Source organism: Lissotriton helveticus, chromosome 11 (genome assembly GCF_964261635.1).
Source record: "Lissotriton helveticus chromosome 11, aLisHel1.1, whole genome shotgun sequence".
Taxonomy (NCBI): domain Eukaryota; kingdom Metazoa; phylum Chordata; class Amphibia; order Caudata; family Salamandridae; genus Lissotriton; species Lissotriton helveticus.
This window is the reverse complement of record NC_136072.1, coordinates 250757117-250770254: the sequence shown is the minus strand read 5'-3', so window position 1 is coordinate 250770254 and position 13138 is coordinate 250757117.

Genomic DNA, 13138 nt, shown 5'->3' with positions numbered 1-13138 from the left:
AACTCTGCATTTTAGATGACCACATTTTAGGGGATTGTTTTTTTTTGAAAGTTTCATATTTTCTTCTCCTGAAGGTATCATTGTGCAATTGTGTCAGTACATTTGTCCCCTACCCTGCGCCCAGAGTCGGTACCTGTGTCACTTGTGGTCAGGTTGAGGAATCAGGGGTGGTAGAAACTGCCTTACCAGTCCGAGGGGAGGGTTGTGTGTGGATGAGTGGTGTGTGGCACTAGGCAAGTGAGTGTGAGTTCTCTGGGGTAGAGAGCTTGCTGATACCTTGGTGAATTGTGTACTCCTGTGTTAGCTCAGACCCCTAGGTTCCCTGTGTGATCTCTTCTCTAGAACGTCTGCCAGAATGGAGCTGGTTTTTGATTTCAATGATCTAGCCACATACGGTGTGTGGGAGCTGAGAAAGTTCTGTGAAGAGAGAGGCATAGGGGCGGATCAGTCAGGATGGTATGCACTTAGGAGATGCATGGTCAAATGGCAAGAGGATCAATGGGATCTGGAGCGCAGTGAGGAAAGGGCCCGGGCTCCACACCAGGAGGGTGGTGGGTCTGTGGGGAGCCCTGAAGATTCAGAAGAGGAGGAAGAAGATGACAGCACCTGGATGCCAGTAGAGAGTGAGGACCCCATAGATAGGGAGTCCCTTGCTGGGTCCAGCGTAGGAGGCAGCGCCTCATCCCTTTCCCTGTCCCCAGAGGAGCTGGAAGATAGGAGGAGAGAAAGGGAGCACCAGCTGGCTTTAGAGAGGCTCAGGTTGGAGCATGCCCAGGCTATGGCGCAGCTGGAGCTTAGGAAGCAACAGCTAGAGACCGAGATGGTCTTAGCGCAGGAAAGGATAGAGGAGGCTGAGAGGGCCTCCACCAGAGGCAAAGTAGCTCTGGAGGATAGACTATCCCCTGCGCGCAGTTTTAATTTTCTGGATTCCCCAGGGAGGGCTGAGTCCAGTGGTGGCAGCTATTTAGACTTCAGTGCAGAAAGTCCCCTACCCCGTGCCCAACGTATGGTCCCTTGTTCCCAAGAGGAGGAGTTAAGGTTGAAGTTCAGGGGCAGTAGGAAACTGCCTCATCAGAGTTGGTTTTTTTTTATGGATGACTGTTCTGATGCAATGTGGGATTGGCTGGAGGCTAGCTCGGATGATGAGAGAGACGGAGTACTGAATATGTTTCTCAAAGAGCAGTTGCTCAGTGTTGTTTGTCCAGAGTTGCGCCAGCACCTGTTGAAGTCTGAATCCCTTAGTCCAAGTGAGCTTGCAGATGAAGCAGACCGCTGGGAGAGTGCTAAAGGTTCTCTAGAGTCATTAGGGAGTGACTCCAAAAGTAGTGGTTCAGGTATCTTCCAGCCCAGCGTGGTGGAGGAGGCTCAGTGTAGCCCAGCTAGGTCCCAGGATAGCGAGGAGGGTGTAGGGGCTCACTGCCTGGCTCAGTGGAGCAGGAGTGAGGGGGAGACCGAGGTTCCCCGGACGCCCGAAGCCCTGCCTCAGGACTTGGATGGTTTCTGTAGGGAACACCAGGTTGGGGACCTAGGCTGTCCTGTTAGTCCACTTGAGGAAGATCTCCTAGTGAGTAGAGGACCTGGAGCGTCTGTAACCAGAGCTCCTATGGTTCTAGAGTCTGGCAGTACCGCTCCGGTAGGGAGGGTACAGGAGTCCAGAGTGAGGAGTGATTGGGGGAGTTCCCCAGTGGAAGGACCAGTGGGTCAGGGACTACCCAGTTGGGCTAGGTTCCCGTGTAGTGACCATGGTAACACCACTTCTGGTCTGGGGGATCGTCACGCACTGTCAGGTGGACAGAGGGCGGGAGATCTGCGCCAGACAGACAGTCACACAACATATGTCTCATTTGTTAGCCTCAGGGGGATGGAGTGTAAGTCCCCAGAAGTCCTGGAGTGCCAGGCAATTGTTCCACCGAAAGTTTTAGACCAGAGGTTGGAAGGCCAGGTTCAGGATCAGCCTGACCTGAAGGGTAGGATGACTGTAACCAGTGTCCTGACCGGTTCTTCTTCCAGAGGAACTTCTCCAGGTGGGAGAGGGCAGACCTCTGGAAGGGGGTGCAGAGGGTGGGAGAGCCCCCCTCTGACCCCGGTGCAACCTGAGTGGATAAGCCCTGGGTTGGAATGGCGTTCTAGGTGTACCCCTCGCCGGAGGAGGAGGAACCCTAGGAGAAGAGGTAAGGGGAGGAGAGCCTTCCCTGAGACTCCTGGTCCGCCTGAGGTTGTAGGCCCTAGGCTGGAGAACCAGTGGCAGTCTAGTCCTGTCTTGCAGACAGGAAGAGTGGAAAATGGCCGCTATGTGCCAGGGGTTACTGCCCCCCGCTCTGCGAATTGGCAAGGACCAGTGGCACCTGGGTGGCCCAGGGCCTGGTCCTGGCCGCGGACAACTTGGGAGTACCAGTGGGGTAGCCCAGTTGGTCCAGACAGTGTGTTGAAAAGGAATCCCATGGGTTCACCGTGGCGTAGAACAGGAGGGTGTCCCTGCAGTTGCGGGCCTGCGTCCGTGTTCTATCGCCCCAAGCAGGGAAGTCCATCACGGTGGTGATTGTTCTACCCTGCGTTTTGGCTGGAAGGGGGTTGTGTTGGACTTTGGCCCTTAGGGCAGGTTCACCCCTAGACTTTTTGCGTGAAATGGTGACCTGGCAATGGTGATTTTAGGGATTCTGCGCACTTTCACTGTGTCCCAGTGGAAAGTGCGTGCGCACTCTGAGTGCATGTGCTGAGCTAGGCCTGCCCGCCCATAGGAATGCATGGGGAATGTATGTGTCCCTGGTAGTTCCTGATGCGTGGGGTGTACAGGCTTGAGTCTGGTATGTGTGAACTCGTGAGAGTGAATGCTGCGAGATGGTGAATGCAGCATGTATGTGTCTAGTAGAGAAGCACCATTTCTAGACATGGCTGTACGTGTGCTGTGAGGGTGCTGGCGTGTGATTGGCTGGAGCTGGCTGGCATGCCAGGCTCCAGGAAGTCTGGATGGGTCTGCCCGGTGGTGAGTGGGAGATCTGCATGAGTAATGTGTGGGAGGAGTGTACCTGTGTCCTGGATGGGCTGGGTTTTCCCCACACAATGCTGGCTCCGCCCCCCTGTGGTGTGTCTAATGACCCAAGCCCTGCCAGTGAATAGAATGGGTGGTTGGGCCATCAGAGTACTCAAGAACCAGCTGCGACTGGTTCCGCCCCCACTCTGCACCCTTGAACAAAGGGAAATACTGTATAAAAATGGGGCTGTGTCCCCACAGAAGTTGTTCTCTTCCAGGATCCTGAGGGGGCTGTTGCTGCTGTCGCTGGGCCAGAGGACCGCCACTTGGACTGTCTCCCTGCCTGGAGACCCAGTGAGCTGGCTCTGGGCCCAGCCTTGCCCCCCCTGCCTACCTAAGGACTTTGCCTGGACTTTGCTAGCTTCCAGTGCCTGGAAGCGCTGCATTTGATTTATAGCGCTAGGAGCGATTGGCTTTTCCCTTCTAGCGCTTAAGAGCGCTTTATTTTGCATTTAGCGCAGGGAGCGCTGCATTTTTTGCCCTGTAGCGCTTGGGAGCGCTGTGGTCACCCCTCTAGCGCTGGGAGCGCTTTGTCTGCAGAGGCCGGTGCCCACCCGGCGTGTGCCTGCTGGAGTTGCCGATTTGGAAATCCTCTGGCGAGTGCCCACCTCGCCAGGGACTTGGCCGCCATAGCGAGAACCCACCTCGCTTTATATTTTAATTAGAAGCCGGAGCCCACCCGGCATTGCCTCGGTTTCTTGAGCCCCCGCCTAAAAGTGCCGGAGCCGGGCCGCCGCGCTGCCCGCGACGACCCGGAAGTATTCCTGCCGGCCGGCCAATCCGAGCGCGGCCCGACAGAAGTCCCGCCCCCACAGCCGTGACCCGGAAGTCAGGCAGGCCGGGGGCAGGACAAAGAAGCAACCGGAAGCGGACGGGAGGCCACCCCGCGCTCCGGTGAGGACAGAAGCCGGCGTCTTCCCTTTCCCTCACCGGGGCTCCCGTGGACGAGGGAGAGCCCCGGAGCACCAGAGAGAAGCGTCCTGGCGGCAGAGAGACGCCGCAGGAACCCAGCGCAACCTCGGAGCCCCCGCAGCAGAGCCCGGTGAGTGAAGTGTGGGCGTCTCGAGGCGGGGGCCCCAGTGCTCTGTAAAGGCCCCGTGGGGGCCCGTGCATACTTCAGGAGCGGCCCCGGAAGGCAGCGGGCCGCTCCCCCTTTAAAGTCCGAAGTGAGGGAAATTGTTGGTGGAGCCCTGAGCGGGCTCCGGGGGCATTGTCATTTGGAGTCCCCAGGAGGGGGACTCCGTCGATTGCCCCGCATCTTGTGCAAGGGCCCTGAGGCCCCACCGACCAGCCCGCATTACCTTGGTGGTTTGGAGCCCCAGAGAGGCTCTAGGTGCCCCAATTTTGTTTCGAGTCCCCAGGAGGGGGACTCCAACGGCGGCCATTATTGATTTCGAGCCTAGAGAGGCTCAGGGGGCCATTCTGTTTGTTTAGAGCCACGAGGCTCTTGGGGGACACAAGTGCTTTGTCCAGAGCCTGAGAGGCTCCAACGTTTCCCCACCAGCATTGCACCAGTTGCCCAGCACTTTGTGGGCAGCTGCCACGTTTAGGACCCTGACACTTTGGACACAGGGCGTCCTAGCCCCAACAAGGCCAGAGGGCCTAGGGACAGTCACAGGTGGTGACTTACGTGAGTTTGGCGCAATTGTACTTTCTATTCACCTCTGAATGTATTGTGATGCATCATGTGTTTTTCCTCCTTACACCTCTGAATGAATGTTATGCATTGCATCATGTGTTATGTGCTTCCACCCCCACAGGTATTGTGATGTGTAGGTGGTTGTTTTCTCCCTAGTGCAGGTGGTGCTAGTGAGATCCTGGTTACCAGTAGTTACTGGTTGTGTGCTAAAAGTGCTTCTATATTCTATGTTCTAAGTGCTATTTCTGAAAGTGCTACTTCTGATTCCTGACAGTGGTCCAGGTGGCCCTGTCTTGTAAATATCCCCTTGTAAATTCTGCCCGTGCCTCTGGCACATTGTAAAGTGTGTTTTATCTAATGTGTTTTGGTGTAATACAAAGGCTATTTTTATATAACCTTGGGTGGAGTTTCCTTTGTGGTGGGCCTTTGGGTGTTGTTGCTGGGGTGCGTGCGCAAATACTTAACTTACATCGCCTCCAAGTTTAGCCTTGCTGCTCGCGCCACGTTACCTACAGGGTGAGTAGGGGTTATCTTGGTGTGTAACTCCCTTGCCCTGACTTGGGAGTGGTGGTCTCTGACTGACTTTGGCGAAAGCCCTGGCCAGCCAGGGATCCCATTTCCAACAGACAGTCACTTGCCTGAGAGAGACTGTGGGAGGAGTATTAGAACTTAAGTAAAGTACAGTACAGAAGAAGACTGCCAAACAAACAATATTGCAACTGCTAAGTTAAAATAAAACATAATGGAGGCGGGGACAGCCTAGTACAAAGAAGTTACAAACTGTATTTGTGTCGAGTTAGTCACTTAACACAGTTGTAATTCGTAACCTTTACTGCTGTGTGGTAGGATGATGGTAATGATGATTATGATGATGAAATCAATGCCGGCAATTAATTATGATGTATTAGGCCCCTCTGGAAAAGAAATTGGCTTGCACATAGACTGTGCATGGGTGGGCAAGCAGAAAAAGATCCTCGCTCTGCCTTCAAACTGAATTAGTGTTGCTTTCACCACATCTGCCCTGTCAAGAGTGTAATCAACTGTTGGTGTACATTTAATGTAGTCACATTACACCTCAATATAAATCACACATCCCAGGGGAAGAGGGTTAGGGTTTGAAGAATGGATGGGAAGGGGGGTTTGGGGAAAGGTTTGACTAAGAAAAGCAGTATGCATGGACACAACAAAAGCAAAACACTATCTTGCCGTATGATCTTATTCAATAAATCTATAAAGGAAGAAAAAGGAAATGCATGCATGATGATTATGAAGAAAACTTGATGGTTTATGATAATGATTAGTACTTACTAACTACTACTAGACAATTAGACTGTACAGGGCAGCAGTATAGTAGTATTAATTTTGCCTTGCCTGGGTGTATGCCCTCAGAGAGACCCAAATTACATGTTGTACCAGGCTTACTTTTAAAGATAGCAAAGAAAATTTAAAAAATAGTTCTAGGGATCAGTTAGCAAACAAACAACATCAAAACACACAATCGTAATGATTGAAGAGAAAAAAGGAATCAAATTAATTAAAAGACGAATGATGAATGATACTAAAGTTACAGTATTATCCTGGTCAAATTGTGGAGTTGAATCTTGTCATTCCTATTGGTCCTCCCTTCCATGGACGCTCCACGGAAAAATCTTGGTTGGGTGCCACTGCATGACTGATGCTGATTGGTAAGGTAAATGTGAGTTGTTTCTCCTAGTATAGCACAGGGTAAAGGCCGGCTTGTAAGTGTAGATTGATAAGCAAAAGGGGTATTGAAAAATCAATGAATAAAAAAAAAGTATCAATTACGGTGGAGTGCAAGAAGAGAACAGAGAACACTTTCAGACTGAGGTGGCTTGGATACATTGTGTCTACTCTTCTGTTTACAGCATTAAGCTACAACAACAGGACTGAGCAGGCCCGCATGGCACCGGGCCGTGACCCAACCTCCATTAAGCTTACATTTTGACAGAGCCAGACAAAGGTATATACAGCAACCTTGCATTTTCAAAATAAAGTGACTAAATCAATGCGCTGCTACACTCAACTCCACCACTAAACGGACATGTAGGTCTGCTGTGGTTCTGGTTGAATTGTTGTGTTTACCTTTTATGCCACTTCATGAAATGCAGTTATTCCATCAATCATCTCCGATCCTACTGACTGACTGCGAAGATAGTATAGTCATCATCATGGTGCTGTACATGTGTTATTGTCCAAGTCCAACTCAGTCTGTAGTGTACCGAGTACAACTCTGACTAAGTCCACTTTCCATATGCAACAGATATTGGCCTGCAGTAGTAGGAGTACAATTTGGTTATTAAACAAGGGGGGAAACATAACATTGACTGTCACTTGAGTCACTTTGAGTTGGTAGATTAATTTCTAGAACAGTTCTACTTCATTCATGCACAACGCGTCATCAACACAAAAAACAGCAATCACTCAGAGTCTGCATACAACGCATGCCATCATTACCTGTCTTGCTCTTGGCTTTGGCAGTCAGATGCCTGCATAGTTCTTCTGACAGGTGTGTGTGTGTTTTTTATAGAGGCAGTGGCCTCATTATTACTCCAGATACATTTTGAAAGTTAGTCATTGTCTCGGTTTTCGTATTCATCTGTGGCACTTTGTCGCTGTTGAAGTTGGTTCAGATGGACAGTGCTGTGAGATGGGCCGCGGCCTGGGTAGCGGTCATTGGTCAATTGAGTTTGCAGTGAGACCGGCGAGACCAGAGAGACCCGAGACCCGAGCCCCAAAGATCCGAGCCCTAAAGACCCGAAAGTGACCCGAAAGTGAGACCCGCGATCTACGGGCGGTTCTGAGTGGAAACAGAGTGGAGCGCTGGTCGGCGCTGGTGGGCGCTGAGCCTGAGCCCGAGCCCGAGCCCGAGTGGGGGCCGAGGCTAAGGGAGAGACGGCGTTGAGCCCGACTTGACTCCGGCTTTAACTCTTACGCTGAGCCTGGGACCCGCCCGGAGATTCGTCCAGAAAGTGCAGGCTGCGCTGCGGAGCAACAGCGGAGCAATAACGATGCTGGACGCAAGAGTGCTGGCTAGCGGCGGTGAGGATCACAAGCCTGAGCAGAGCCTGAGTAGGGGCTGAGATTGACTTGGGGCCGAGGCAGAGGGAGTGCCGGCGCCGCTTGGGTGTGCCAGCAACACAGCGGCAGTGAGCAGCCGAACAACGGACCAGCGGACAAAGGCGGTGAGGAGTGGTGGGGGGAGAGGCTGAGGCGAAGGTGAAGCCAGCAGGCGGGGGAGTGGTGGGACCATAGTCCAGCACAGCCCAGCCCGGATGTATGACGTTATAACGCATGCATTTACAACGCATGCCATCAAAACGCAACTTTTACATCGCAGGTGCCATTACAACGCATGGCATTACAACGCAGGTATTTACAACGCAGGGGCTATTACAACGCATGCCATTACAACGTAAGTATAGGTAAGTATATAATTTAAATTACAAATGTAAATAATTCTAATTTAATTAATTTAATTTAATTTATTTTAATTTAATTTAATTTAATTTAATTAATTTAATTTAAATTTAGTTTTACTTTATTTTTACCCTGTACCCTTTTACCCAAAAACCCAAAACTGACTCTGAACCCTAAAAATACCCCTTTACCCAAAAACCCAAAACTGACCCTGAACCCTAAAAATACCCCTTTACCCAAAAACCCATAACTGACCCTAAACCCTTAAAATACCCCTTTACCCAAAAGCCCCAAACTGACCCTGAACCCTAAAAATACCCCTTTACCCAAAAACCCATAACTGACCCTGAACCCTAAAAATACCCCTTTACCCAAAAACTGAAAACTGACCCTGAACCCTAAAAATACCCCTTTACCCAAAAACTGAAAACTGACCCTGAACCCTAAAAATACCCCTTTACCCAAAAACTGAAAACTGACCCTGAACCCTAAAAATATCCCTTTACCCAAAAACTGAAAACTGACCCTGAACCCCAAAAATACCCCTTTACCCAAAAACTGAAAACTGACCCTGAACCCTAAAAATACCCCTTTACCCAAAAACTGAACACTGACCCTGAACCCTAAAAATACCCCTTTACCCAAAAACTGAAAACTGACCCTGAACCCTAAAAATACCCCTTTACCCAAAAACTGAAAACTGACCCTGAACCCTAAAAATACCCCTTTACCCAAAAACTGAAAACTGACCCTGAACCCTAAAAATACCCCTTTACCCAAAAACTGAAAACTGACCCTGAACCTTAAAAATACCCCTTTACCCAATAACTAAAAACAGACCCTGAACCCTAAAAATACCCCTTTGCCCAAAAACCCAAATCTCACCCTGAACCCTAAAAATGCCCCTTTACCCTAAAACCCAAAACTGACCCTTAACCCAAAAAAAACCCCATTTAAAAAACAAACATATAACATTTTAAATATAATTATATACTTACCAGTACTTACGTTGTAATGGTATGCGTTGTAATAAAACCTGCGTTGTAAATACCTGCGTTGTAAATACCTGCGTTGTAATGGTTTTTGCGTTGTAAAAGTTCCGTTGTAATGGTAGTGCGTTGTAAAAGTTGCGATGTAATGGTTGTTTCCCCCCAGCCCAGCCCAGTCCAGACCCCCCCTCGCTCACACTCACAATCTCTTGCCAACTTCCGCCTATTCCCCCGGCGCACTCGCCCAAGTGACAGAAGTAACAGCAGCGTGGAAGCCTCGCTGGCCCACTCTCCCTCCCCCACGAGACCCCTGAGACCCCTGTGACTAACAACCAATGCTGAGCTGCTCGACCCTATCAATTGGTTCGTCGAATATTGTACACTGCATTAATCATCGCCGCACAAAACAGAAGACACTCTCGCCAGGGCAGAGATCGGTTGGTCTTATGGGACACAAAAAGGGTCACGTAGCCCGAACAATCATACTACACCTCCATTAGCCTACATTAGCCTCAAGGCGTTGTCGGCGCCGGTACTAATCCTTTTAGGAATAATGAGATCTGGAAGGACACAAAGGAACCCCCCCACAAACTCCGAAACGGAAATCTAAAAATAAATCACTCATCAGTAACTCCGGGAGTAACGCAGCTAACTTGCCCATAACCCCGCTAATACCACCAATCTACCCGATATTTGGTACCATGAATCCTACTGGCAAGTTTTCCTTTTTGAAAGACCCTGTCGCAGCAATTTATACAATGCCAGCAACCCCAAATGGGCTCCAAAAACCGCTAACACCGAGCAAAGCATCGACGCACTCGGTAGTGGCATCAGTCTCACCCCCTCATCCAAACATTAACATCGGAACAGAAGAACTAGGTGGGTGTACGACGACAGCCAAAGGGGCTTACAGGCAAACGAGCCAGGGGATCAATAAGCATATACTCCAGACACAAGCCCAAGTCCACATGGAAACTGGAGGCCTTGACCAGGTGCATGATCAAGCAATGCACAATTCAATGGAGTGCTCTATTGATAGGATCATGGTCTGTTCAGACAATAGCACAGGGCACATAAGCCTAACCAAAGCGACAAGGTCAATCACACCCCTAGCACGCACAATAAGTGAAACAAACCTGGACCAACAAGGACCCGGGAGCCCTCCAGGCACATGCATAGGCAATATGCAGGGATGCACTAATACCAGCAATCTAGATGCAGTCTACCAAGAACAACCAAATAAGCACTCAACACCCGGACAAGAGCCACGACAACCAACTCAAGTAAAGTTTAACCTAAAAAAAAGGGTGAGGAGTGCAGCATCTGGCTGGATTCCCTAATTTCTATTAAAAACAAGGATACTGAACAAATCCAAAACACAACCTCATCTATTGACACCAAACATGTCACGAATACCAGAGAAATCGAACAGGACCACCAGCAAATTAATCTATCCATTAAGTCCTCAATCATATCCAATGACGATCCAGCAAACGAAAACCCAATTGAAATAACAAGTGGGTCAGAACAGGAAGTACACGCACCCACGAATACAGTCAAAACAAAAAGCGACGAAGGTCGTCAGGAAACAACAATAATAGAAATATCAAGTGTGTTGGAATCATACGACTTGGTACCTACAAAAGTGATTGGAAAAACACGTCATCTGACCAAACTAAATGTGGATGTTGGTGTTGACATGGGAGGGGAAAAGACCGGGAAACATTCAAACCTCACAGCAAATACACTTAATGATAAGGTCGATCGGTGCCAGTCAACACATAAGTATGATTCCAACCAAAACTTGGATGCCATAATTAAACTACATGGGGGCAGATTTACGTCGCCTGACGCATCTCTGCAAATCGGGAGAGATGCGCCAGGAAAGATACGGCACGCAAGTTCATCCTTGCGCCACCCATGCACCATGGCGCAGGAATGAACAGATGGGTGTCGCATCTTGAGCATAAAGTTGGCGCAGTGCTGAAGTTGTGTTGCATGCGGCACGCAACTCCAGCACTTTTCCGACTTGCCCTATCTTTAACGTGGTGCGTCGAGCCTTACGCCTGCTTCAAGCAGGCGCAGGGTTTTGACGCATCAGCGTTGGGAAAGTGACTCAGTGAAATCTTGTAGATTTCACGGAGTCACTTTTCAGGGGCGTCCCTGCGACGGAACGCCCCCTCTGCACCGGAACGCCTACATGAAACCTGACGCAGGTTTCATGTGGCGCAGGGCCTTACACCGTGACGCATCTCCATAGATGCGTCACATTGTAAATGCCTCATAGGGATGCGCCACGTTTACGCCGCCTTGCGTGACGCAACAACGGCGTAAACGTGGCGCAAGGGGCTTGTAAATCTGCCCCCTGGTGCATTAGGGAAAATATTAGAAACATCAATTACAACGTTGAACATGCAGTCCGATAAACTTGATGTCCAAATTAACCTCATGAGCATAATCGCTGAGCATATTTCTGACATAAACAAAAAACTGGATGCCATGGCATACACATTTGCAACCCTACGGGACCAGAACAACCCTTGGGCACAGCCCTCAAACTGCACATGTAGCCCCCTACTTGAAAAGCTAAGGGATCTACCAACCATATTGAAAACATCTTACAGGAATGCAAATGGGCAAATCATGGCACTAATGGCACAACTGATGAAAGAGACCCCATAGCCTCCGACCATCACAAAGTCATGTTTGATGAAGACATAGCCAAACAAGATAAACAGCCAACAAAAATAAAAACCTGTGAGTCCACAGAAGATCATATACCACCAGGGGCCAAACCCCCGGACTATACCACTCACAACCATGGGCCGACGGTAAATGAACAACCCAAGCAGGAGCAGACAAAACTTACTAATAATGAACAACAAGTTTTAACCAAACGTCAGAAAAAACATGCAAGAAAAAACAGAAACCAACAATCAAACAGTAGACCTGCGAATAATCAGGCTTTGGCTAACTACCCAATCTTTAATTTTCCCAAAACCTCAACGAAAGCTGAAATCCGAACAGAACAAGGAGAACATCAGCTACCTACGGCAACCAAGAGTCTAAGAAACTCTAAGACCCTCAGCACTAATGAGGAAGAGCACCATCCATCCACAACGGAAGCATTTTTCATTGGAGTAGCTCACGGGCCAAGCTCAAATGCATCAACATGTAGTAACGATGATCTCGCGACCCATTCCATAGAAAAGATCAGTGCAAATTGAAACTTTGAAAGTACCGATCATGAATTTATACAATCAAACAGAACACTAGGGAGCCCAAAGGGCCAACACAAAAAAAAACGGGAATAAATCACCACAAATAGCCTGGATTTCTCAGCCAGACTGTAAACAGGCCACAAGGGACAAGGAGCATAGCACAAGTGTAACAAGGAAGCTGGGACACCTAAGGGAGATATCTGGCAAATCTGACAATAATAAACAAAAAGTATCCCCTAATCTGTGTACAATATTGAGCCCCATCGCATTGCTTAATAGAAGGGACACCCAAAACCATAGACAAGTTACAGCAAAAGCAAACAAGAGTCAGAAAGAGCAACTACTAGTTAAGATAATTACTGATCAAGATGGCTTACAACCAATCGGGGTACCAGAAACAAAAAATAGGACAGGTTTACCCCATGTGACAACCATTGACGAACACGCACCAAACCCTGGTTTGCGTGGTCCCAAAACATGAAACTTGAAGGCAATTGCAAAAGCACATGAGCTCACTGGGAGGGATGACAACAAGCACAACGTGGAATACCCACCAAGCGATGCAAATGATAAAGAGAAAAATAAAACAACAAAGCATCGGACACATGACCAGGTATCGCCCATCCCTGAGCGAATGAAAGATATCAAATTGAACGCAGAAGAAAGGATCTTCTTCATTCCAAATTACAAAACGCAAGGCCCACATGATTACTTAAACAGAGGTAACATCTTATACCTGACATCAGCAATTCTGAGTCTCAATCACATAACATCTGATGATTTATCAACAATAGAATGTGTTAATCTTGGAAACAATCAA